At 42.6% G+C, this 26,003-nt stretch overlaps 1 protein-coding gene and 1 non-coding gene across 3 annotated transcripts in view; both read right to left on the bottom strand.

Moving 5' to 3' along the window:
* The window catches only part of LOC100083721 (gamma-aminobutyric acid receptor subunit beta-4), a 131,603-nt gene that overhangs the window by 81,391 nt on the left and 24,209 nt on the right, over window positions 1-26,003 (bottom strand). The gene's annotated exons all lie outside the window — the stretch shown is intronic.
* Window positions 17,405-17,542, bottom strand: LOC114813007. The gene has a single exon (XR_003760618.1). It is a non-coding gene; the product is annotated as a small nucleolar RNA SNORA7 (small nucleolar RNA).

Below are 26,003 nucleotides of genomic sequence, written 5' to 3'. Positions count from 1 at the left end.
TGTGGCCTGGAACTCTCTTCCCCTTCACAAAAGACAGATCAACTTCCTCCCCACCTTCAAAGATTTATTAATATCCCATTTCCTCCAAGAGGACTTCCCTAATCGCTCATTTCTCCTACTCCTCCCTTATGCACCACCCAAACACTTCGATCACTTGATAGTCCCCCAACCCTCAGCCCCACAGTACTTATGGACATATCTGTGATTTACGTATTTATATTATCTGCCTCCCTTTCTTAGCTGTAAGCTCCTTGTGAGGAGAGAATGTGTCTACCAACTTCATTATATTGACATCTCCCAAGTACTTACTACAATGCTGTTCACACAGCAAGCTCTCAATAAATACGAATGATTGATTGATTGACTGATTGATTAAGATTTCCCCAAAATCCTCCCCTCCTTGGTTTTCCTGGCAGACCCTGGGAAGGCCAGGAGAGACAGAACAGAGGTGGCCATGGAGTTAGTAAGGAAGGGAGTGTGGACCTAGTGTTTCCTTTTAGTTAGGCCCACATTCTGATCCCACATACCCTAACCCACTCTGATCCCACAGCAAGTTTGACTGTTGGAGCAGAGGAATATACGGGGATAAGTAGAGCAGCAGAGTCACCAGCATATCCCTGCAGCAGACTTGGGATTGGGTATGTGGAAAGACTAATGCAGGATGAGGCTCACATTAAAGGAAGTCAGGTTAAGGATCTATGGTTATGCTGGTGAAGAGACCATTTTCTCTTGGCTAAAGGCTGGACTTCATCAACCTGGCTTTTCTTCATAATGTCGGCTGATGTGGGAAACTGAACAGGTGTGTATGTCTTAAGGGGGAAGTTGATACAAACTTTCATAGAAATATATCCTTTCACCTGTTAAGTTAGACAAAGAGTCCAATGGAAACCAGGCAGAAAGTCTTCTGTCCATTTCATTCGATTTCTTGTTCGGGCTTGGTGACTCTGTATATGTTTGCTAGGGGCAGACATTCTCTTAGTTTTAAGATATGGGGAGAATTGAAAGAGACACGGAGGAGGGAAGAGGCCTTGGAAATGAAAACTGTTGATCCAAGCAGTTTTCACAAGCTAAGAATATTTGAAAACTATTTGCCAGACTTGCATCCAACCTGCACCCATACATAACTCCAGCTCCCCTATTCCAACCCTGCTCCCTGCCTCCCTTCCCCCTTCAATTACCAATTCACACTAGTTCTTCTGGTGCTTGGACAGAAGGAGAAGGAAAAGACATGGACACATTTTTTTCTGTGCATGACATGGACTATTTTTTGGATTCATTAGCTGATCCAAGTGCTGCAATATTTACAGATATCCATGGGATGACTAAAAAAAATAATTAGCAACTGGAAAAAACATATAAACTGAAAATGAAATGATATTTTAATTATGTGTTAGTGCAAGGAGGGAAATAATATCATTAAAGCTTCCATGTGATTGGGTGTGCTGTTATTGAGACCCTCTGCCTGCAAATTAGACAACATTATCCTTTAATGGGATATGAATAACACTTAAAACATTGAAATCAATAGCAACTGTAATTAGGACCCCCTAGGCAAATCTGCTTAAAAAGACAATGTACCCTTTTTTGCAGATCTGGGAGAAGCTTCAGTCAGTGTCTATCTGGGTAAGAAGACTTACTCCTCTTTCTCCTTTTGTCCCTCTCAGTGATGGTCGACTGAATCCCCAAGGAGAGTCGACAACTGAGAGGCTAACGCACTGAAAATGGTTGCTGAGTCTCTGCTTCTATTACCGTGAATTGTACATCTGGGCTCTCAAAGTCACTTTACCTCTACTGTTCATAGTGCAAGAATGGTCTGAGTTTTATGGGTGTGTTTACATGAGCCAGAAAAATTGAGTGATTATCTGGAGAATCTAATCCTTGCAGGCAAAGAAGTTGGCATCATTCCCACCTAAAACCCAGCCACCTTGTCTTCCGCAGCAGGTTAGGGGCTGGGGAAGAGAGCAGGTCTGGATCACTGCCTACTCCTACGATTTTCCCTCTACCTGGGAAGGTAAATGATTCCTTAGCTTTGATGAGAATTACCATGGGGGAGGGAAGGAGGGTTAGACCAATTTAAATTATTGGACTGGGTGGGGGAGAGGATTTTCTTCTCTGGAGACGCAGGTGTATTTTCCTCATCTAGGCAGAATGTTTTGCAGAAGGTGAAATAGATGATGAACAGAGGTTGCCATTTCAGGGCCCTGCCTCTCCCACAACTAGTAGAGCACCCTGGCTCTCTTCTCCCCTCCTGATGAAGGGAGGGACTTGACTGCTCCCAGAAAGGAAGCACTGTATGCCTCGGGGCTGGAATGAATGGTTTAAAGGGGAAGTAACATGGCCTAGTGGAAAGAGCATGGGATTGGGAATCAGAGGACCTGGGATCTTAACCTGACCCTGCCACTTGTCTGCTTTGTCCCTTGGGCAAGTCATTTTACTTCTCTGTGTCTCCGTTGTCTCATCTGGAAAGTGGAGATTAAAGCTGTGAGTCCCATGAGGGACATGGACTGTGTCCAACCCGCTGTTCTTGAATTTGCCCCAGTGCTTAGTACTGTGCATGACACTTAATAAGCACTTAACAAATACCTTTTAAAAACGAACAAAAAAATATTACCTACTCAAGGGGCTCTGTAGGAGTAAGAACCAATTGTCCCTGCCTCGGTCTGGGAAGGGGGCAGTATAAGGGCAGGGACAGACTGAACCAGAAGAAAGTCCCACCCCTTAGCTACCCATGTAGTCTCACTCTTGAACCTTCCACCCAGTTCCACCAGCTGGTCCTGTGATTATAATAATAACAATACTGATAATAATAATCACTACACCTATAGACATAAAATAATGATAATCACCACACCTATAGACATGCCTGTAACTTGTATATTTATATTATTACCTGCCTCCCCTTCTAGGCTGTAAGCTCCTTGTGAGCACAGAATGTGAATACCAACTTTGTTGTAGTGTCCTCTCCCAAATACTTAGTACAGTGCTCGGCAGCAAGCTCTCAATAAATAAGATTCTTTAGATGGATGGATTGATTGATTGATTGATTGACTGATTAGGACTTCCCCAAAACCCTCCCCTTGGTTTTTCTGGCAGGCCCTGAGAAGGCCAGGAGACACAGAACAGGCGGCCATGGAGATAGCAGGAAAGGGAGCGTTTCCTTTCCTTTCCAGTTAGGCCCATGGGAATGGTTTTTGTCTGCTTCATTCTGATTTTACAGTAAGTTTGGCTATTGGAGCACAGGAAAGTAGGGGGATAAGCAGAGCAACACAGAGTCACCAGCACATCACTGCAGCAGCCTTGGGATTGGGCATATGGAAAGAATTGTGCAGGATGAGGCTCACATTAAAGGAGGTCAGGTTAAGGGTCTGTGATTATGATGAGAGGGAAACTGACAATAATATAAATAAATAAATTACAGATACATAATAATAATAATAATGGTACTTGTTAAGGGTTTACTATGTTCCAGGCACTGCTGAGAGGCTGAGGGTGGGGGGAAAATCAAGGGCATATATTGAAGAGAATAAGTGACATAGAAGGGAGAGGGAGTAGGGGAAAAGGGGGCCTAATAGGTAAAGACTTATTGGAAGAGATGTGATTTTACTGGGGAAATAGAAGATAATTAGATCAGACATGACCCTTGTCAAACACGGGTATCATGGTCTAAGAGGGAAGAGAGAACAGGAATTTAATCCTCACTTTATTAATGAAGAAATTGAGGCATAGGAAAATTAAGTGACTTGTCCAAGGTCAAATAGTAGGTAAAGAGAGAGTCTGGATTAGAACCTAGATCCTCTGACTCCCTGTCCCTTGTTCTTTTCATTAGTCCACACAGCTCCTCACTGCTTATGTGAACTAACGGCTTGCCGAGACCGCCAAAGTTCTAACACCACTTGGTTCAGAAGAGACTAAAGTGAGCACTGGAAGAAGTGTTTCCTCCATGGCTGGCCATTGACAGCACTCCCTTCCTCCCAGCGGAAGCCTCCAGGGACAACTAATAATAATAATAATAATAATAAGGTGTTTACTATGTGTCAAACACCGTACTAAGCACTGGGGTAGATACAAGAAAATCAGGTCCCACATCGGGCTTAGAGTCTAAGTAGGAGAGCGATTGGCATTGAATCTCCATTTTGCAGATGAAGGAATTGAGACATAGAGAAGTTAAGTGACTTGCTCAAGATCATACAGCAGGCCAGTTCCAGAGCCGGGATTAGAACCCAGGTCTTCTGATGCCCAGACTTATGTTCTTTCCACTAGGCCATGCTGCTTCCATGCCATAGCTGCCATTCCCCAGTACAGCTGTGACATCCTATAACTACAGAAATGACAATGGCAAGTGCCTTCTGGGGAATTCTGACTGTGTGAAGATGAAATTACCTCTCTAGTGTTAAATTCTGGGGCTTTTGGTGGGGCTGAGATCCCCTGGGATAGTGTTCCCATGATTTTTTCCACTCCACTTCCCATCCATCCCTAGAGCACTTCCACTGTACCAAACGGTAAGGAAATTCACCTCCCTACCCCCAATCTTTTCCCCTGGCTCTCCGCCCTGTGCTTCTTGTCTTCATAACATTAGATAATCTGCAAAAAGGAACAGAATTGCAGGCAGTCAGTGTTGCTCTAGATCCTTGTGGGAAGCTAGTGACTCATTCCAAGGAGAGTAGCTTCTGCCTTCTCTGTTGTCTTTTATCTTGCCTTGGCAGTTGCAGCCAGTCAGGTTGACAGAATCATAGACTCACAGAATCACAGCACTAGGAAGGCCATCAAAAGCCATTCTGGTCCAACCCCTTGTTCCCAGGCAGATCCACCCCAAAACCATCCAAGACAGAAAGTGATCTAGGCTATTTTTAGGCCTGAGACCTTCCCTGCCCTGAAATAGGATCTTGAATGAAAGAGGGTTCAACAAAACTCTTCCCCATCCAATTTCCTACCTGTCCCATGTTTGGCAGATGAATTATATGAAAGACATTAGCAAGGACTTTCAGAGTGGAAGGATGTGAACTGGCTAATACTAATAATAACAATTGTAGTATTTGTTAAGCGCTTACTATATGCCGGATTCTGTACTAAGCACTGGTGTGAATACAAGGATACCACAGAAGGTTGTAGAAGCTGCAGATCTTCACATGAAATCTGCTCTAGATTCCTGCCAGAGAACTGGGGCTTGACTTTTTGAGATCTCACCTATCTTTCTAGTCTCTTGATAGTGAAAGAGTCCCACCATTTTTCAGGGGATAGGGTAACTATACGCACGTACTCCAAGAGGCCTTCCCTAACTAGTCCCTTATTTCCCCTACTCCCTCTCCCTTCTGTGTCACCCTGGCACTTGGATTGATACTCTTTATTCACCCCACCCTCCACCTCACAGCACTTACGTACATAGCCATCATTTATTTTAACGTCTGCTTCTCTTTTTAGTCTGTGAGCTCCTTAAGGCATGGAATGTGTCTATCAAATCTGTTACAAAGTACTCTCCCAAGCTTAGTACAGTGTTCTACGTGCAGTAATTGCTCAGAAAATATAACTGATTATGATGATGATGATGATGAAACCCCAAGTCATTGTTTTTCCTGGTCCATCAGCCATCTGACCAGGGTGAATAACAATTTCCCTTCTCAGGATCGCACCTGGAGAGTTTCCAGGACTCTACCAGTCTTGGATCCGGGAGGGAAAGTCAAGCAGAGACATATCCCTTCCATTCCTACCTTGGACAGTGGCTAGCGAGTGGACCGTAACTGTGCTGGTCAGAATTGGTATGGGAGAGAGTTGAGGGTGTAGACTCAAATTTACTGCATGGAAAGAGGCTATGGTAAACTAGTTCTGCAGTTTGCCAAGAAAAATCTGTGGATATACTACCAGAACGAATGCAGATGGAGGTGGGTTGTTCTGGGAGAGATGTGTCCATGGCATCACTACGGGTCGGAGATGACTCGACAGCAAGACAAGAGTAACAATTTACACTGGGTGAGCAGAAAAGAGAGCCACTTTTCTGTGTACACTCTAAGGATTTCCATAAGGGAGAATCGGCAGGCAAGAGACAATTTGTGGACTGATAAATCTTCCCTGAGACTGCAAGCTCCTTGTGGGCAGGGCACATATCTACCAACTCTGTTGTATTGAACTCTCCCAAGCACTTAATACAGTGCTCTGCCTACAATAAGTGCTCAACACATACCATTGATTTTTGAGGCAATCACATTTTTTCAGCTCTTACTATGTGCAGTGCTCTGCATTAGGTGCTTGGGAGAGAACAACTGATGAAAGAAACATGACTGTCCTCCTGAGAACTTACAATCATTGAATCACTTGTTTCCAATGTTCTGAAGTAGTTTTGTTCACTTTCATTTCCACGCCGTGCAGATGTGAGCCCCAGGACTATGATGACAATTTGGACCATCATTTTCAGAAGTGAATTATCAGTCTACTCCTCAAGGTCTTACCTGACCTGAGAGAGGGAGAAGACAATGACTGAGGGTGGAATTAGCTGAAGTCTGTATTTATTTCCAGGGCTCAGAAAGAATGAATTTGCTCATGAAGGAGAATGATAGTTAAGCAAGTGTTTTTCCCTAGGAAAGTGGGGCATGTCTCCCCAAAGAGGGGGATTCATAAAAGACTTTGTTGTCAAATGGAAGAGAAGTTGTAAATCTCTCACACTGAGGCAGTTTGGAGGCACTGAGCAATAAGGAAAGCCTTTAACAGAGCTTCTGCAGTAAGAAATAAGAGGTAGCCAGGTTAATTTTCATAAAGTGAAATTAGTATTTTATTTCTTTTGTTCAGTTAGGCAGTCGTTTTGAGGGCTTTAAACAGCTCTTCAAGCCTCAACATGAGTCACTGAAAAAGAAAGGGAGCAGAGAACCATGTATCGCTGGGTTTCCGTTTCCTCACGTGTACCTCTTAGGTGATGAGCCCTGTTTGGCTTAGGGACTATGTCTGGCCTAATGATCTTGCACTTACCCAGCGCCTAGTATAGTGTATCATCAGTGCATCAAATGATGGTATTTATTGAGCACCTTCTGAATGCAAAAGCTGCCCTGAAGTGGGAAGAAATACGCAGATCCTTCCCTCATTGCCTACGACAGTGTTGGATGAAACAGCAGAAATTAGTGGAAATAACACCGGCCTGGGAATCAGGAGGCCTGAGTTCTAATTGCAGCTCTACCACTAGCCTGCAGTGTGGCTTCTGGCAAATCATTTAATTTCTCTGTTCCTCAGGTTTCTCACTTGTAAAATGTAGATTAAAAACCTGTTCTTCTTCCCTTTTAGACCATGAGTGCTACGTGGGGTCAGGGACTGGGTCCAACCTGCTTATTTTCTATCTATTTCAGCACTTAGGACAGTGCTTGGCACATAGTATGCACTTAACAAATACCACTATTATTACTATGCTACGCTGGGCACACAGCATAAAGCAGTGATTTCATTTGGAACATTTTGCAGAAGACCTCCCGAGCCTTCACAAACCTATGCCCAGAATGTAATGATAGTAAAAACAAATGACAAACACAATCTAACAATTATAATTTTCTAGCAATTCAATTGATTAACAATTAGCAGACCTCAAAATTACCATGTTACAAAAGTCCCGAAGGGAAAGTCCTCACAGAGTTGTGAGGCCACCCAGCTGCTGAGCTACCCATCAACCCCTCTGATGAAATAGCCTGACACGACTGCCCCCCGTGCTATCCACTTAACTAAAGTCGGCCCGGTTCCCTGCCTACGTGAAGCTTACAATCTAATGAGAAGCTATTATGATTTACTAAATACCATAAGTGTTATGCATTCAAGATGAAGTGGAAAAATCACATGAGTCACATGGAAATTTCCTAATGATTCCTAAAATGCAACATTTTTAGTGGAGAGAGCGTGGGCCTAGGAGTCAGTGGACCTGGGTTCTAATCCTCACTCTGCCACTCCCTTGCTATGTGACCTTGGGCATGTCACTTGACTTCTCTCTGCCTCAGTTTCCTCAACTGTAAAATGGGGATTCAATACCTGGAACGGGGATTGTGTCCAACCTGATTAACTTGTATCTACCCCAGCATTTAAAACAGTGCCTGATACAAAATATAATGATTTAATGATAATAACCCTACAACTTCAATTATGTCAATGTAATCCATGTTTCCAGAATTATTACTTCCTTCTTTAGAATTCCAGCACAGAGCTAGATACCTTAAGTATATTTCCAAAATAAAATATATACTGACCAAATTATAACTATTGCCTGGATTTATTGAAGGCAGGAATGCTTTCTGGAATACACCTTTTGGTAGAAATTGTTGCTTGCTTTGCTGAAAACTATAGCAGACATACAGCTGGTATGTAAGGGATTTAAGTTGAGGCAGCATTGACATTTCCACAAATTTTAGAATGTTGGGAAGCCTTTGGTTGTGAATGTTGGACTTGGGACTGTTGGGGTGATAAGAAGCCTGTGGCGTGTTTGCCCACTCCTTCAACTGCAATATATTGGAACTCTCTGTCTTCTCAACGTTGCTTTGTATTTTAGTATTAGATCTCTTCTCATCTGCTCATCAGCCAACCATAGAGAAGCAGTGTGGCCTAGTGGATGAAGCTCGGGTCTGGGAGTCAGAAGGACCTGGATTCTAATTCCAGCTTTGCCGCATGCCTGCTGTGTGACTTTGGGCAAGTAAGTTAACTTTTCTGTGCCTCAGTTACCTCATCTGTAAAATGGGGATTAAGACTGTGAGCCCCATGTGGCTGTTTAACTTGTATTTACCCCAGTGCTTAGTACAGTACCTGGCACACAGTAAGCGCTTAACAAATACAAATATCACTACCACACTGCCTCTCTTTCAGATTATGAGCCCCCTGAGGATGAGACTTGAATCTCTTACCCTTCCCTGTATTCTTCTACCAAAGGAATGAAAGCAGGACTGCCATTTTGTGTAACTTCACTAGTAATCAATTAGTCATTGCATGCTTTATACTCTTTCATTCATTCAATCATATTTATTTAGGGTTTACTTGTGCAGAGCCACTGCACTATGTACTAGAGAAAGTACAATACAATGATAGACAGTGACAATCCCTGCCCACAATGAGCTCACAGTGATATTATTCTTTTTAAGAAGTACACGATTTAGGCTACAGTCTATCTGAGATTCTTACTCTGGGCTCCTATTGCTTTATCTGGACTCTAATAGTATTTGATTTCTCTGGGATTGTCCTTCTGAAAGGTGCATGATCTTAACAATGACTAGTCTCATTCTCATGTCCCAGTTTGTCCCTGGAAGCCTGAGTTGCTATTTGGCATTCTGGACTTTTCCACTCCCTCCAGCATGCTGCTCTTCTCTGTTATCACCTCGAGTAGACTCATGGCAGTCACCATTTCCCAAAGTGGTTGATAGGAGTGGGTTGGGGAGGGAGGAAGTTTTGACTAATCAAGACTCCCCAGCCAGGAGCTGATAACTGGAAAGTGCTGTAGGATGGTCTGCACCAGTCACTTTTGATTCCTCCTGAGCTGAACTGGGACAAGAAATTTCCAGTTATACCCTCGCTCTTCCTTTGGCACCTACATTTCGTCAATCATGGAATGTCACCCTCTTGAGACAGCAAACTTACAGAAGGAAGGAACAGCTTGGCATAGTGGATAAAGTGCAAGCCTGGGAGCCAGAAGACTTGGAGTTCTAATCCCAGCTCTGCCACTTGTCTGCTGTGTTACCTTGGGCAAGTCACTTAACTTCTTTGTGCCTCAGTTACCTCATCTGCAAAATAGGGATTAAGGCTGTGAGCCCTATGTGGGGCATTGACTGTGACCAGCCTAATTAGCCTGTATCTACTCCAGTGCTTAGAACAGTGCCCAGCACATAGTAAGCACTTAACAAATGTAATTTTTTTTCACTTCCATTCAACTCTCCCAAATACTAAATGCAGTGTTCTTCTTTTAGTAGTCTGTAGACTGTAAACTTCCCTCATAGATTGTAAGGTCCTTTTTTTATGGTATCTGTTAAGTGCTTACGATGTGTCAAACACTGATTTCAGCACTAGGGTAGATACAAGTTAATTGGATCAGACACAGTCCCTGTCCCGCATGGAGCTTACAGTCTAAGTAGGAGGGAGAACAGATATTTAATCTTCATTTTATAGTTGAGGGAACTGAGGCACAGAGAAGTTAAGTGACTTGCCCAAGGTCACAAAATAAGCAATTGGCAGAGCTGGGATTAGAACCCCAGGCTCTCTGATTCCTAGGTCCCTGCTCTTCTGTCTCTGAACTCCAGTGTATTGTACCTTCCCATGTGCTTAGTACAGTGCCCTGCACACAGGAAGCACTCAACAAATGATTGACTGGTTGATGGCAGGCAATCAAACAGTTACCATTGACTGTTTGACTGAATTCCAAGTATCCTCTTTGTGTTTGCTGACTTACACTGGAGATTACTGTGGCATCTTAGACCTTGACTCCAGGCTCTGCCACGCCACTTTACCCAACTCTGGGGAGTGTGTGAAAGTTTTTAACCTCATGCTAGATTTGTTGCATGCAGTTCACTGTGGGCAGGGATCGTGCCTACCAACTCTATTGTATGGTACTCTCCCATCCACTTACTACAATGCTCTGCAGACAGTAAGCACTCAATAAATACCAATTTAATACTTATAATTATGGTACTTGTTAAGTTCCTACTACTTGCCAAGCACAGTTCTAAGCATGAAACAAGTTAATCAATGTTGGACACAGTCTCTGTCCCACATGAGGCTCACATTCTTAATCCCCATTTTAAAAATGAGGGAACTGAGACACAGAGAAGTTAAGCAACTTGTCTGGGTCACACAGTAGGCATGTGGTAGATCCAGGATTAGAACCTAGGTCCTGTTCTGATTGATATAAACATTATCTCAGAGAATTTTCTAAACCCAATTCAGGATTTGCCATCTTGACTTCTCAGGCCCTTTATAATCACCCCCGTTGTTATCTAATAGACACTAAAGACCCACAGTCTGTAAATTTTGTTTTGTATTGTACTCTCCCAATTGCTTAGTATCATGTTTTGCACATACTAAGTGCTCAATAAATATGACTGAACTGAATTGAACCCAGTAGCATAGATGACTTGCTACATGCAGAACATCTGGTCTCGGTTCTGAGTTGGGGACAGAAGGCTACTGTTCCGTTGGTCCTGCTTGCAGTTTCTGTGGCTTCCAGAGTGGCCCCTTGACTTCAGCTTTGAGCAGCAGTGAGTAACAGTTATTAATTTCCTCAGACCAGGACTTCATGAGGGCTTCTCTCTGCCCTGCTAGTTGGTTGAGGAGGGCAAACTACAAGCTGAGTAAAATTAGAACTACAAGAGGAGCGTAAAGAAGGCTGGATCTTGGCCTGGGGCTGCCAGCAGTGAAGCCCTGGATGCTCAGTAGGAGATGAAGGCAAAAGTGGTAGGAACTGGTTCTAGGGTATAGGCCTGCCAGCAAAGATGTGAAAGAAGATGGGAAAAGTTCCCCAGGTCTCAAATGGGTAAAAAAACCCAAAACCCTAGGTAGTGGGAGCTGGAACCCAAGATCAGAACTGCCTTCAACAAGAAGATGGAGTGAGGTCTTTGGGTCCTGGAATGGGGTAAAATGAGTTTGCCATTTCTAGGTTCATTCAGATTCTAGCAACAGGAGGAAAAACAAGCATGATTAGGCATCCAACTGTCAATGTTTGCCAGCATCTGCATTGCCTTTACATCTTCCAGGTCATGTACTCAACTGGAGCTGTTTTAGATGATTGGGATTTGGGTGGCGGATTCGAAGACAATGAATGAAGAGCCTAATCTCCTGACTCCAGTGCCCTCTTTGCTTTCCAACAACCACAACAATTCTGCCATTTTGACAGTTTAATATTTAACGGAAAGTGGAAAAAATATATATCTTTTTCCACAGTGGATAGATTTCAAGCCTATTTATGACAATTTATCTTGGGACACAGACCTATAATCATGGCGTGCTTAAAGATACATTTGAGGATTGAGTTTGAAGGAGACCTTCAATGGTGACGATAAAGATATAGGACAATCCTCCCTTCATTTTCTCATCAAAAGCAAAGACATTCCCATCATGAAGCTTAGTTGAACGGATAGTGGAACGGATAGTTTGGACTGACTTTAAGTGTTTCTCTTTAGTGATTGGAGTGACTACAGCCCAGAAAGGTAATCTTACATATATCACTTAAGCTAACTGTATGTGAAAAAGAAAAATCAGTTGAAGGCTTTCTTCTATCTTCAGTTCTCACCGCTATTTAAGAATCACTAAGACCTTTCTGCTAGACAACTAATTACTCTGGTCTGATTCACGTTAATGTTGCGACTTCAATTAAGAATCCCGCCCCATTACTTCTTTTTTCCTCTTTGTTTTCCTGAATGTAGGATCAAAGTGTTTTCTCTGAACAGAACACAATAAGCTTCCTGACAGCAGGGATCATGTCTACTAAGTCTATTGTACTCTTGCAACTGTTTATGATAGTGCTCTCTGCAAACAGTAGATACTCAATAAATATTATTGATTGGTAATGCTTGAGCTTGTATTTAGATTGATGTAGCTAAATGCACTTGCACATGAATGTATATATTTACCACTAGCCTTGTTTTAGAAGGTGATATTACTAATATGGGGTCAATCAGTCCATCAGTGGCATTTATTTAGTGCTTACTATGGGCAGAGCACTGTATTTGGAAAAGTGCAATACATCAAGGTTAGCAGTCACGTTCCCTGCCCAAATCAAGCTTAGAGTCTAGAGTGGGGGGACGGGGCAGACATTAATATAAAAAAGGCTCCTTTTGCACAACCGAGTGTGGTAGATTTACACACTGTTTCAGACTGTTGACAAGTCAGCACAAATTCTTGTTGAGCTAATGCATTGGTCCCACATCAGGCCTGCCTGGTTTTGATTCTCCCTCCTAATATTCCAGTCATCAAGAAGCCCTTCCTCTCTAAAGACAATGCCTCTCCCAATTACCACCAGCCAGGCTGTCTGTCCACTGCATTGATCAACCAATGGATCAAAGATTCGTTAGACTGTTCACGATTGCTTCACCGTGTCTTTTAATCTGCTTTCCAGGATGGTGTGTGCTCCCTTTCAGTTCCCCATAGAGCAACTGCTTAGCATTCTGCTGCAATCCAGCCTCTTCACATGCCCCATTCAGTGGAACTAATAATAATAATACTAATACTTGTTAAGCACTTACTATATACCAAGCACTGTTTTAAGTGCGGGGGTAGATACACACTAATCAGGTTGGACAGAGTCCCTGAGTCACATGGGGCTCACACTCTTAATCCTCGTTTTACAGATGAAATAACTGGGGCCCAAAGAATTGAAGTGATTTGCCCAGAGTCACACAGCAGATGGGTGGCGGAGTGAGGATTAGAAACCAGGTTCTTCTGACTCCCACCCATGCTCTATTCATTAAGCCATGCTGCTTCTCAAGCCTGACTGTGTTGCAGTGAGAGCTGCTTCAGTGTTGATAAGGCGATTGCTGGGGAAGGTGCAGTGAAGTTAGAAGACACAATTCCTGCTCTCGAGGAACTTCCAATCTAACGAGGGTGACAAGCAAAAAGTGACTTTCTGTTAGAAGGAAAACAATAATGGAAAGATAGATAAAGGGCTAAAATAGAGGATATCAGGTGATATTCATGTGTTATGATGGGCTACGAGTCCATAAATTCTGAGGCAGTAGTTTAGAGGAGAAGGAAAAGGAAATTAATCAGGGAATTTTTCCTGAAGGAAGTGGGATTTTACGAAGGCTGTGAAGATGGGGAGAGCTGTGTCTGGTATATTTGAAAGATGGTGTAAGGGAGCATTCCAAACCAGGGGTGAGCACAGCAAGAAGTTGGCTCATTTGAGTGCAGGCTAAGGTTAGCAGATGAAGAGAACAGTTAAGAAGGAAATAACTGGTAAGGAGTCTTGAGAGTCAGGCAAGAGTCAGGACCCTTCGTTTGACACAGAGAGAGTTGGGTAGCCACTGAAAATTTTTGAGGAGGGGAGAAATATGAGCAGGATTACATTTTAAGATATCATCTGGGCTGTGGAATATAGTACAGGCTGAAGAAGGGAGAGGTTTGAGACAGAGACTGGTGAGGAAGCAAATATACTAATCTGATGATGAGATGATTAGGGCTTGAGTGAGGAAGTAGTCATTTGGGTAGAAAGGAATGGGATGGATCCAAAAAAGATTGTCAAGAAAAAACCAGCAGGATTTAATGACTGACTGGATGAGAGCAATCAAAGATAGAGGAGTAAAAAATGGCACCAAGACTGTGGGCTTCTGGGAAAGGGAGAATGGTAGTGTTGGTGTCAGAGATGGGGAAGTCAGAAGGACCAAAGGGCTTTAGAGGGAAGGTGAAGAATTCCAATTTAGATAGTTTCAATTTAAGGTGCCAGAGGGACATCCATGCAGGGAAGTTCTATAGACAAGAGGAAATATGAGACTGTATAGCTAAAGAGAGAGGTTGGGTCTTTCTGAGGTAGATTTGGAAGTCATCTTTATTGAGGTGAGTCTGTGTGCGTTGTGAACCTCCCTGAGGGTGAATCACTGTGGTCAGGGAACATGTCTACCAACTCTGTTATATTGTACCCTCCAAAGTGCTTCGTACAGTGCTCTGCATAGAGTAAGTGCTTTGCACAGAGTAAGTGCTCAATAAAGACCATTGATTGATTGAATCTAGAATGAGAAAGGTAAGGGTTAGAGCCAGTTAGAGCCAGTGTATGAGACTGAAAAATCCCTCATTTTGATGCCAATATCAAGCAATATCCAACCTAATAAAATATTTAGATTCAATCACCATGGAGAAGAGATGAAAAGAAAAGAAGTGCCATGACTGGTTACTTTTGTTCATTCAAAAGACCTTCTCCCTAGTCCTTCTGAAACAAGATTTTGAAACTGGCCAAACCAACACCACCAGTAAGTCAGGAAAGCATTGAACTTTGACCTTCTCCCCACCGTGGCTTTGCTGTGACTGACCAACTCTTTTAGGAATCAGATTAATCCATCTGCCCAGGCTGTTCAAGGAAGTGGAACATCCCAAGTATACCCAGGGAAGTGGGAAGTCTCTCTGATCTGTTGTAAATAATTAAGAATATTTTATGGGCACTGCTGGAATAATGAACAACTAGCCCTGGCCAAGCCAGAGCATTAGGAACATCCTGTGGAAACTTAGATGTAGAAAGAGAGATCCACTGGCTGAAATGAACTGTAAGAAAAAACCCAAAGGGCTGAGAGATTGCTCTTCTAAGACTCTAAACAGTTACCTGTTTAGACGTGTCTTAATTACTGCTAAGCACTTTGTAGCTCTTTTGATAATAAATAATAACAGCCGAGGAAGTCAGTGCTATGAAGCACTGTTCAGATTCTCATAAGGCCAAGCAACTCAATATTATTTTATTATTGAATGTGAGATTTCCTGTAGGGCACAGGGATCCCTTTCCTAACTCTACCTTCACACACCCTGCTGCTTGCTTTGTTCTTATGGAGACAGGATTCTGTTACATAGATTCTAGTACCTTACACGCACATCCTTTAGTGTCTGCCTTTCATCCCCAAGTGTTGTACAAACTGAACAACCTGAACACAATCGATAGACAAAGAGACTACAAGGTGAATGGTCAGTGGGGGTTGGGAAGGAGTTTAGTCTGGTGGAAAGGATGAACTTAGGTCCCGGTTAGGATAGTTCCCTATTCTTAAGGAATGGTTCCCCCTCCACTGCCCCATCAAGCTGAAACTCTCCTCTATCAAAAAGCTCTCTTCCCCCAGTGTATCCTTGCTCTTCTCCCACTATACCTTGGATCATACATTTCAATCCTCTGAAGCAAACCTACTCATTGTGCCTTATTCTTCTCTTTCCCACTACTGAGCTCCTGAGAACACCCTCCCTTTAGCCTGGGATTCCCTTCTCATTTCACAGCAATCAAGCCACTGCTCTCCCTATCTTCACATCTGCCCATCAAGCCCTTCTGAAATCACATCTCCTTCAGTAAGTCAATAATAGTGGTAATTGTTGAGTGTTTGGGAGAGTATACTGCAATACAGTTGAAAGACAGGTGATCCCTGCCCTCAAGGAGTTTACAACCTACTAGAGGAAAGTAAAATCTAGGAGGAGGCCTTTCCTGATTAATATCTCATCTGGCTACTCTATTTCTCTTCCAACTGCCACATCACATTTTCTTTTAATGATATTTGTTTATTATTTATTATTTATTTATTATTTGTTTATTAGTGCTTATTATGTGCCAGACACTGTAATAAGGACTGCGGTAGACACAAGTTAATCCAGTTGGATGTAGCCCATGTCCCACTTGGGGTTCAGAGTCTTAATCCACATTTTACAGATGAGATAACTGAGACCTAGAGAAATTAAATGACTTGCCCAAGGTCATGCAACAGACAAATGGCGGGGTCAGAATTAGAATGCAGATCCTCTGACTCCCAGGCCCATGCTTCATCCACTAGATTAGCTGCCTCCCAAAATACTTGTTTACTCATTCCTGACCCTACAGCATTTATGTAAATACTTTTACACTCCAGTGCTTCTTCCTTCTACCTGTAGTTTACTGTAAACTCTTTGAGGGCAGAGAGCATACCTACTGGTTCTACTGTATTCCCTCAAGTAATTAAACAGTGCTATGCACAAAATAAGTGATCAATAAATGTTATTGATTAACTAAAAACAAGACACAATTCCCCACTTCTTTTTACAATCCAACCAATTGTCCATTATCTGGAAACTCTTTAGCCAGCGTTTGGACTTTTCAGGTTCTTTCTAGATACCTCCCTGTTGTGTATTTTACTATGGCACTGGAGAGTAGGTAAGAGAAGAAACAAGAACCTGCCCATTCCGCTCCTTGTGAGAGAAAGTAGTGTCTATTGGCTAAAATGAGATTGTGGTTTATGTAAAGAGTTGCATTATCCATGTTATTCCTATATCCCTCTGTACCACCAAGAGGGTTATGATTATACACTGAAGTAGGAATTAATATTTTGCCTTTTTGTGTCTCTTGTGTAATGGAAACTGAATAGTTCCAAATAATTAAAGAAATAGAAGCAAATTATTTAATAAGAAACAAGACAGCTGCACAAATACTATGGTACTGGATGCAATTAATTTAATAATGATAATAATAATAGCGATAATAATCACAAAATAATGATATTTGGTAAGTGCTTTCTATGTGCCAGTCACTGTCCTAAGTACAGTACAGGAGTCTTGTCTTGTCTTATGCCATGGAGTCGTTTCCGACCCACAGCGACACCACAGACATATCTCTCCCAGAACGCCCCGCTCTCCATCTGCAATCATTCTGGTAGTGTATCCAGAGAGTTTTCTTGGTAAAAATATGGAAGTGGTTCCATGCAGCAAACTTGAGTCTCCACCCTCGATTCTCTCCCCTGCCGCTGCTGCCCAGCACAGGTGAGTTTTGACTTGTAACAGATTGCCTTCCACTCGCTAGCCACTGCCCAAGCTAGGAATGGAATGGGTAGGCCTCAGGTTGACTCTCCCTCCTGTAGATGAGACTGGTAGAGGACTGGAAACTCTCCAGATGTAACCCTGAGAGGGACAGTGCAGGAGTAGAAACAAGATAATCAAGTCGGGCACAGTCCCTGCCCTACATGGGCCTCACAGTCTAAGTAGGAGGGAGAACAGGGCTTGAATCCTCATTTTACATCTGAGGAAACTGGGGCACAGAGGTGTCAAGTGACTTGCCTAGAGTCACACACCAGGAAATTGGTAGAGTCAGGATTAAAACCCAGGTCCTCTGACTCCCAGACCCAGCACTAGGCATGCTGCTCCTCCCTTGTAGTGTGCAATACTTTTCCCAGGTCATTTTGGTTTTTCTCCACCTTTTATCCCCTTCCTTCCTACACCCCACCCTTTCTGCCCTTTTAAAATTTAATCTCCTTGTTCTGCCCCAGTGCCTATTAGTTTTGGAGAAACTAAACAGGAAGGTCCAAAGAAACATTTGGAAGATGGAAAGCAAAGCCTCAAAAAAATGTGGCAAAGCCCGTGGACAGCTGGGAAACAACAGAAGGCAAATTGGCTTGGAGGAGCGCAAATAGATATAGGACTTTGAGAAAATTGTGAAACCAAAATTCAGAAAGGAAAACAACACAAGGCACTGCAGGTAGCAGATGTGACGGTGCAGTAAGAATCGCTCTTCACTGGTACACAACGTGGAATGGATTGTCAAGCATGGCTTGGCCTTCTTGACCCCCCTCAAGCAAGGACAAAATCTCAGTATCAGAAGTCTCGTTTTAGAACCCTGAGGGACAGTTATATAGATATAAAGACAAACTGACTTTTGTCTTTACTTAATAATAATGGTACCTAGCCAGTGTTTACTAGGTGCTTGACACCAAGATTATCAGAACAGTCACAGTCCCTGTGCCACACAAAGGACTCATAGAGGTAGGGAAAGTAGGCATCATATACTTTTTTTACTGAAGAAGAAACTGAGGCACAGAGAAGTTAAATGAGGTTCAGGTGACACAGAAACCAGTAGCAGGGAACCCAGATATCCTGACCTCAACACCAAGCTCTTTCCACTAGGCCATGTTGCTTTTCATATATCTTAGCTATGATATACTCCTGTAGAAAGCAGAGAAAGCTTGGGAAGGTCAAGAGCATCGTATTTCAGGAAATTCCTAGCACTACAAAAAAGAAAGGAAAACCAGGCTATTGGCCCTGAAGCTGGATTTAACCTCCTCTCATCATTATTGTTATCCTTATTTTTCATTCATTCATTCAATCGTATTTATTGAGCACTTACTGTGTGCAGAGCACTGTACTAAGCACTTGGGAAGTACAATTCAGCAACAAATAGAGACAATCTCTGCCCACAATGGGCTCACAGTCTAGAAGGGATTTTTGTTAAGCAGTGGCCATATGTTGAGCACTGTTCAAAGTCCTCAGACTTCCAGGCCCCTCCCCTTTCCTCTCGGCCATGCTGCTTCTTGAGGTTAAGTAAGTATGAGGCTTTTAGAGTTGGCCCAAGTTTGTAGTATTTTCTAAAGGGAAGAACTCCGGGATCTGGTGAGGGGAGAGAGGGGTGGAAGGGTGGAATTAAGGCTTCAGAATTATTGTCCCAGTCATACACATTGCAGTTCTGCCCTGACACAAAACATGGTCATCTGGGGCACAAAGGGGGACCAAATAAGCCCCCAATAAATATGATTGATTTTTTGATGCTTCTTCACCTATTATTGCCTTGACTCTCCAAGTGTAGCTGCAGCCAAAATTTTCATTTCACACCCATATCTGACACCTCTCTTGTCCAGTTTAGCTAAGGATTTGTGACTTCCATGGTGGATTACAGAAATGTTCGTTCCTGAGGGACTACCATGAGTATTCCTCAGAGAGAAGTTGTTAGGCAGAATGCCTTTACATGAACCATACATGGTAATTCTGGGCTCGTGACAATCACCATATCGGCATCCTTTCTGGAATGGTTTTAGCATGTTTGAAGGCCTTGATCAGGGCCAGTGATTCAGGACAGACTTCCCAGACTGGGCAAGGTTTGACATCTAGATATCCAAGAGGAGTGTTTTAATCACCTGGTCTCCTGCCAGTCTTGCTGAAACAAGACAATATTGAGCTCATGTTCTATCTTGAGTTGGTTATAAAACTCTCTAGACTGTAAGCTCGTCTCGAGACTGTATACTTGTTGTAGGTAGGGAATGTGTCTACCAGCTCTATTGTAATATAATATAGTGCTCTGCACACAGGAAGCACTCAATAAATACTCTTGATTGATTATTTTGGCATGGGTGGGGCTGGTAATTGAATCAGTGGGTGGGCTGGTGGTGCTAGTGACTATGATCTATTCCCCGTCTGTGTGCAGATCTCTGTATGAACTGTAAGCATTTGGAGAATACAATACAGTAGAGTTGTAGACATGATCCCTGCCCACAGGGAGCTTACAGTCAAGTGGACTGAGATACAGTAGTGGAGATGAGACAGGATTGGTGCCACACTATGTCTCAGGATGGTTTTTGGTACAGTTAGAGGTCAGACCAGATCAACAACATGCGGACTCTTCCAAGCTGCTTAGAGCCCCTAATCCTAGCTTTTACTTCAAGCCAATTGCTCCTTAAGGACAAGGACCTGGCCTTATTCGTCCACACTTTTGCATTACCACAATCTACCAGGGCTGGTGCTTTCTAAAAATGAGGTTTGTCCACTCCTCAAAACCTGCCCATCCAGACCCTCTCCATGATGTGTCTGTTATATTTTAATATTGTACTCTCCCAAACACTTATTACAGTGCTTGGCATACACTAAGTGCTCAATAAATACAATTGAGTGATTGACTGACTGACTGAACCCTCTTCACTCTGCCCTGTACCCTAATTTGCTCTAGGTCTTTGGCCTAAATCCTCTTAGGGTCAAAGGCCATGTCTACCCAGTCCCGAGTTGAAGGGATGGTTGCCAATTATGCATCGAAATGTGGCAAGGAAGACAGTCAATGCAAATGATCCAATATTTTTGCATGAATTTTCTGAGTTATTCAGGCAAAGGGGTGCAGGAATGGGGGTGAGAGGGCTAATGGGGGCAGAAAGGTTGAGCAGAAAGGGGTAGTTTGGCTGAATTATCTGAAAAAAATGTCTGTATTCCTACCTATAATATGGGTGCTAGAGCTTATTATTTTATAAGACACTTTGAGATCGTTAGATAAAAGATGTTGTAAAGGGCAAAGTATTATTATTCCATTATCCAACAATTAGGACCACTTTCAACCACAGAAATCTGTGAATTTTTCAGATTCATCATGGAGACAATGGGAAAATATGTTCCATTTTTTCCTCAAATTTTGAAAGAATAAATTGCACTTCCTAGTCATCGTTTTACTAATAAACAAATAGCTTGAGTACTAATTTCTAAATGTTGCCTTGATAAAAATACAGCCAATTGAACATGGAAACAATAGCACATTTGGAGTTTATGAAAGGGCTCATTTTTCTCTAAATGTATAAATCTAGCCTTTGTCAGTATCTCTGTCATTTTGCCATTTTTGCCCCTTGGATACATATTCGTGTGAGCATATATAAATAATATGAAAGTCTCTGTTTTTTAGATGCTTGTCTACTGATAGAAATAATGTGTATGTCCATATTGAGATATCCATAAAGATATATGTACATACGTGAAATCAGAAGAGCTATCAAGCATTCACAAATTCACCAATCACCCAGAAACCCATGATCTAAAGCAACAACTGTGGGTTCTAGCTCAACACTAAAAGCTTTCTTTAGCTAACATTTAAAAACTGAGTTCTTTCTTAAGCTTACAGTGAAACCAAAATTGAAAATATCCCTTTGACTTACTGGCCATCAAATTTCAGGCTCTTTGAGGTCCCAAACGATCCTCTTATTTAAGACTTTACCCACCCTAAGGTTGCCACATCATGGAATCATTGATGAATTGGCTAAATAAAAGTTTGGATGAACAGTCATTCATCAAAACAACTAGCCCATATTGCTGACCCCCACCCTATCCTTTGCCTTCCCATTTAAAAAAACTGCCCAGTATCCCTTGCCCTCAGTAATGTCAATGGAAACTGAAGTTTAGTGGTTTCTCCATTCAGGCCATAACACAATAGGAAGAAGAATCATTTGGTTCACATTTTCCCTGAAACCTCTTTCTTAGGGCAAAGCAAGTTTCCCTCATTTGCATTAAGTACCTACGGGATTTGTTCTCTACAGTGACTAATCATCCTTTCCTTTGGATACTGTTGCCGAGCTTCAAACAAGGTCCATGATGAACTCACATCTTGGGTGGTAGTGACCCTCAGTGCAAAGATAAGGTCCAACACAAGGCATGAACTTTTCTGCTGCTTTGTCTGCCTGGATGTTTTAAAAGACAAAGCAGAATTGAGCAATTATAATAATAATTATAATAATGTTGGCATTTGTTAAGCGCTTACTATGTGCCGAACACTGTTCTAAACACTGAGGTAGATACAAGGTAATCAGGTTGTCCCATGTGGGGCTCAGTCTTAATCCCCATTTTAAAGATGAGGTAAATGAGGCACAGAGAAGTCAAGTGACTTGCCCAAAGTTACACAGTTAATTAGTGTCAGAGCCGGGATTAAAACCCATGACCTCTGACTCCCAAGCCTGTGCTCTTTCCAGTTTCCTTCTCAATCGATCAGTGATATTTATTGAACGGTTACCGTTTGCAGAGTACTGTATTAAGTGCTTGGGAGAATACAACAGAGTTGTACGATCCTTTCCCTACCCGCCAGGAGTTTAAAGTCTAGAGGGGACTCTCCATTTTCCTGTTGGTTATTCTTCCAGAGCTGATGTGGTTCTCCTTGCCAGAATGATCCAGATCATCACCTCAAGGCTCCACCTCACTTTATCTAGCAGTAGTTCGACAGTAGGACTAGTCCTGGTAATATCTACTGGGCACCCAATCAGTGCGATGCACTGTACTAAGCCCTAGAGAAGAACAGAATAAACAAATGACCCATTCTCAAACCACAAAAAGTTTACACTATAAGAAGTGAAAATATTTACTGAATAACCAAAGGAAGCAATTGAATGTATAATTGAATAAAATATTTACAAAAATGCTGAGGAAGGGCATAAATACATGCATATGGGAAGCAGCTTGGCCTAGTGCAAAGAGGACAGGCCTGGGAGTCAGAGCACCCAGGATCTAAATCCGCCACTTATTGCTGTGTGACTTTGGGGCAAACCACTTAATTTATCTGTGCCTCAGTTCTCTCATCTTAAGAGTGGCGATTCAACACCTACTTCCTCCTACCTATACAGTGAGCCCCATGTGAGACCTGATTATAATAATAATAATAATAAGGATTGAGGTATTTGTTAAGGGCTTACTTTGAGCCAGGCACTGTACTAAGTGCTGGAGTAGATACAAGGTAATCAGGTTGGACACAATCTCTGTCCCATATGGGACTCACAGTCTTAATCTCTATTTTACAGATGAGGTAACTGAGTCACAGAGAAGTTAAGTGACTTGCCCAAGTCACACAGCAGACAAATGGAGGACATGGGATTAAAGTCCAAGCCCGTGTTCTTGCTACTAGGCCAAACTGCTTCCCATGTATCAACCCCATTACTTAGTTCAGTGCTTGCCATGTAGTAAATGCTTAACAAAAACCACAACTGTGATTATTATTGCCTAAGCTCTGCGACATGGTGTATGACTTGGAGGACGTTTATATGACTTGGCGCATGGGAACTAGTTGGGGAAGCCCTGTTTTAGGAGGCCTAGTAGCATCTGCTTCTGTTTTTTGCACGGCTCTCCATGCTGATTGGACCAAGGGGCTGGTCAGTCGGTCAATCAGTCAATCATATTTATCGAGCGCTTACTCTGTGCAGAGCACAGTACTAAGACGTTGGGAGAGTACACTTTAACATTAAACAGACACATTCCCTGCCTACAACGATCTTACTGCATAGAGGGACAAACTTACACTCTAGAGAGAGCTTGGATCTTTAAACAATCACTTATCCTTTATCTGTCATATCGCTAAACTGCCAGCCCCGAGTTCTCATCTGATTTGCGTACTGGGGTAGCGTAAAGTTAGGTCCACCAGCTCGTTGTGGGGAGGGGGTGCATCTGTTATATTGTTATATTATACTCTCCCAAGTGCTTTGTACAGTGTTCTGCACACAGTAAGTGCTCAATAAATATAACTGATTGACTGGCAGTGTTATTGTTCATTCACACCTCTCTCTGTGTTAGTGTCTTAACTGATCCTAGATGAGCCCATTATTAAAATTGTGGGTCCTAAGAGGGACAGTGACTGTGTCCAACTAATTAACTTGCATCTACCCCAGGACTCAGAACAGTGTTTGATACACTGTAAGCACTTAACAAATACCTTTAAATAAAAGAAAACTAAACTATCAGCTCTTTGAGAGCTGCGATCGTGTCTACTGATTTTACTGTATTGAATTCTCTCAAATGCTTAGTACAGTGCTCTGTAACAATAAGTGCTCAGTACAAACCATCAACTGATGGACTGATCCACCATGCCGTAATTCACTAGATACTAGCCATCTTTCCCCAGTTCCACTCTGGGCTGCCTAGACCTGCCATTCTTGGCATGGGAGCACTAATGTGTGGGAGGGGACATTACTGACAATGCCAAGACAAGAGTATCTCCGTAATCTGGAAGGAGAGGGTGATTCAGAATTCTTCTGCACCATACTGTGCATTTCCCTAACCGCAACAGCATGGAGAACTTGGGCTCTTTGTTCTGGTCAAGGTAAACATCTTCAGCTTTTCCTTTAAGGAGACCCCCGCCTGGATTGGGTTAGGAGAGAGCTCATCTCTTTTTGGCTTGAGCAGGAAAAGGTCTAACTCATGGCTTACTAAGCCAGGCTGCCTGATTTGCAGCAACTGGATAGTAGAGAAAACCTTCTGACAATCAGTTCTGTCCACCCACTCCTAAGAATGGTCAGCGCTCCACAAAATAGAAAACCAAGAAGGTCTCCCGGTGAAGACCTGGAACTGGAAGGGTTTTAAAAGAGCCAACCTTCTGCCTTCAGGGAAGTGAATGGCTAAACCAATTAGTACACCTGGTTAGTATATTCAGTTCTTTCAAATGTCCAAGGATGGAGACTCCTCACTCTCCCTGGACAGCAGGTTCCAGTTTAAGCACCTTTAGGTTCAAAATTCCTTTTTACAGCCAAAAAAAAATCTCTTCTACTACAATTTCAGCTCATGTAATGGTTGATTATTGGAGAACCAAAAGAGAGAAACATTGCTTCACACAGTGTGTAGCTAGCCTTTGAATTGATTCCTGAACAAGTTCAAAAAGCTAAATTCTGTAGATCTTGCTTGAAACAAGGATGGGGTAACTTAATTATAACAACAACCACAAAAATAATTTGCACTGATTTAGCAATATCAGGATAAACACTGATATTGATGCATCACTTTGGCTTCAAAGAACACACAGCTCTTTCCAATGAAGCATAGGGTGTGAATCTGAAAATAAGCTTGGTAAACTACCCAACCCAGTCCTGAAAACAGGAGTTGGTTTTTGAGCACTTACTACGTGCAGAACACTGTATTAAGTGCTTGGAATGTACAATTCAGCAACAGATAGAGACAATCCCTGTCCAACAACGGGCTCACAGTCTAAACAATAATAATGGTATTTGTTGAGCGCTTACTATGGGCCAAGCACTGTTCTAAGCGCCGGGGTAGATACAAGGTAATCAGGTTGTCCCACGTGGGGTTCACAATCTTCATCCCCATTTTCCAGATGAGGTAACTGAAGCACAGAGAAGTTAGGTGACTAGCCCAGTGATAAGGAGATCCTGTTTGACATGGATATGAATGGGCAAACCCTGAAGGTTCTAGAGGAGTGTCGAGAAATTAACTGAAAAGTTTTTCAGAAAAATGAACTGAGCACCAGATTGAAGTGTGGACTGGAGTGGGGAGAGACAGAAGTCAGGAAAGTCAGCGAAGAGGCTGTTGCAATAGTCAAATTGGGATGGAGTAAGTGCTCAGATCAGCATGGTAGCAGATTGGATGGAAGAGAAAAGGGCAGATTATAGAGAGAATGGGTAATCAATCAATCATATTTATTAAGAGCTTACTCTGTGCAGAGCACTGTACTAAGCATCATCACCATCATCCGTGGAGTTTAGAGTGCTTACTATGTGCAGAGTACTGAACTAAACACTTGGGAGAGTACAGTGCAATAGAGTTTGCAAACACGTTCCCTGACCACAACAACCTTACAATCTTGAGGAGACAGACATTAATATAAATAATTTATAATACATAATTCATAGATACGAACGTAAGTGCTGAGGATAGGGATGAGGATAAGGTAAATATCAAATGCTCAAAGATCACAGATCCAAGTGCACAGATAACAGAGAAGGGAAAAGAGGCCTTAATCAGGGAAGGCCCTTTGGAGGAGATGTGATTTTAATAAGATTTTGAATGTGGGGAGAGTGTTGGCCCAGCACATATTGAGGGGGAGGGAGTTCCAGACTGAGGGGAGGATGTAGGGCAGCTTGACAGATGAG

The sequence above is a fragment of the Ornithorhynchus anatinus genome, chromosome 6, assembly GCF_004115215.2.
Source record: "Ornithorhynchus anatinus isolate Pmale09 chromosome 6, mOrnAna1.pri.v4, whole genome shotgun sequence".
NCBI lineage: Eukaryota > Metazoa > Chordata > Mammalia > Monotremata > Ornithorhynchidae > Ornithorhynchus > Ornithorhynchus anatinus.
Note: the sequence above shows the minus strand (reverse complement) of the source record. Positions and strands in the feature narration are given on the sequence as shown.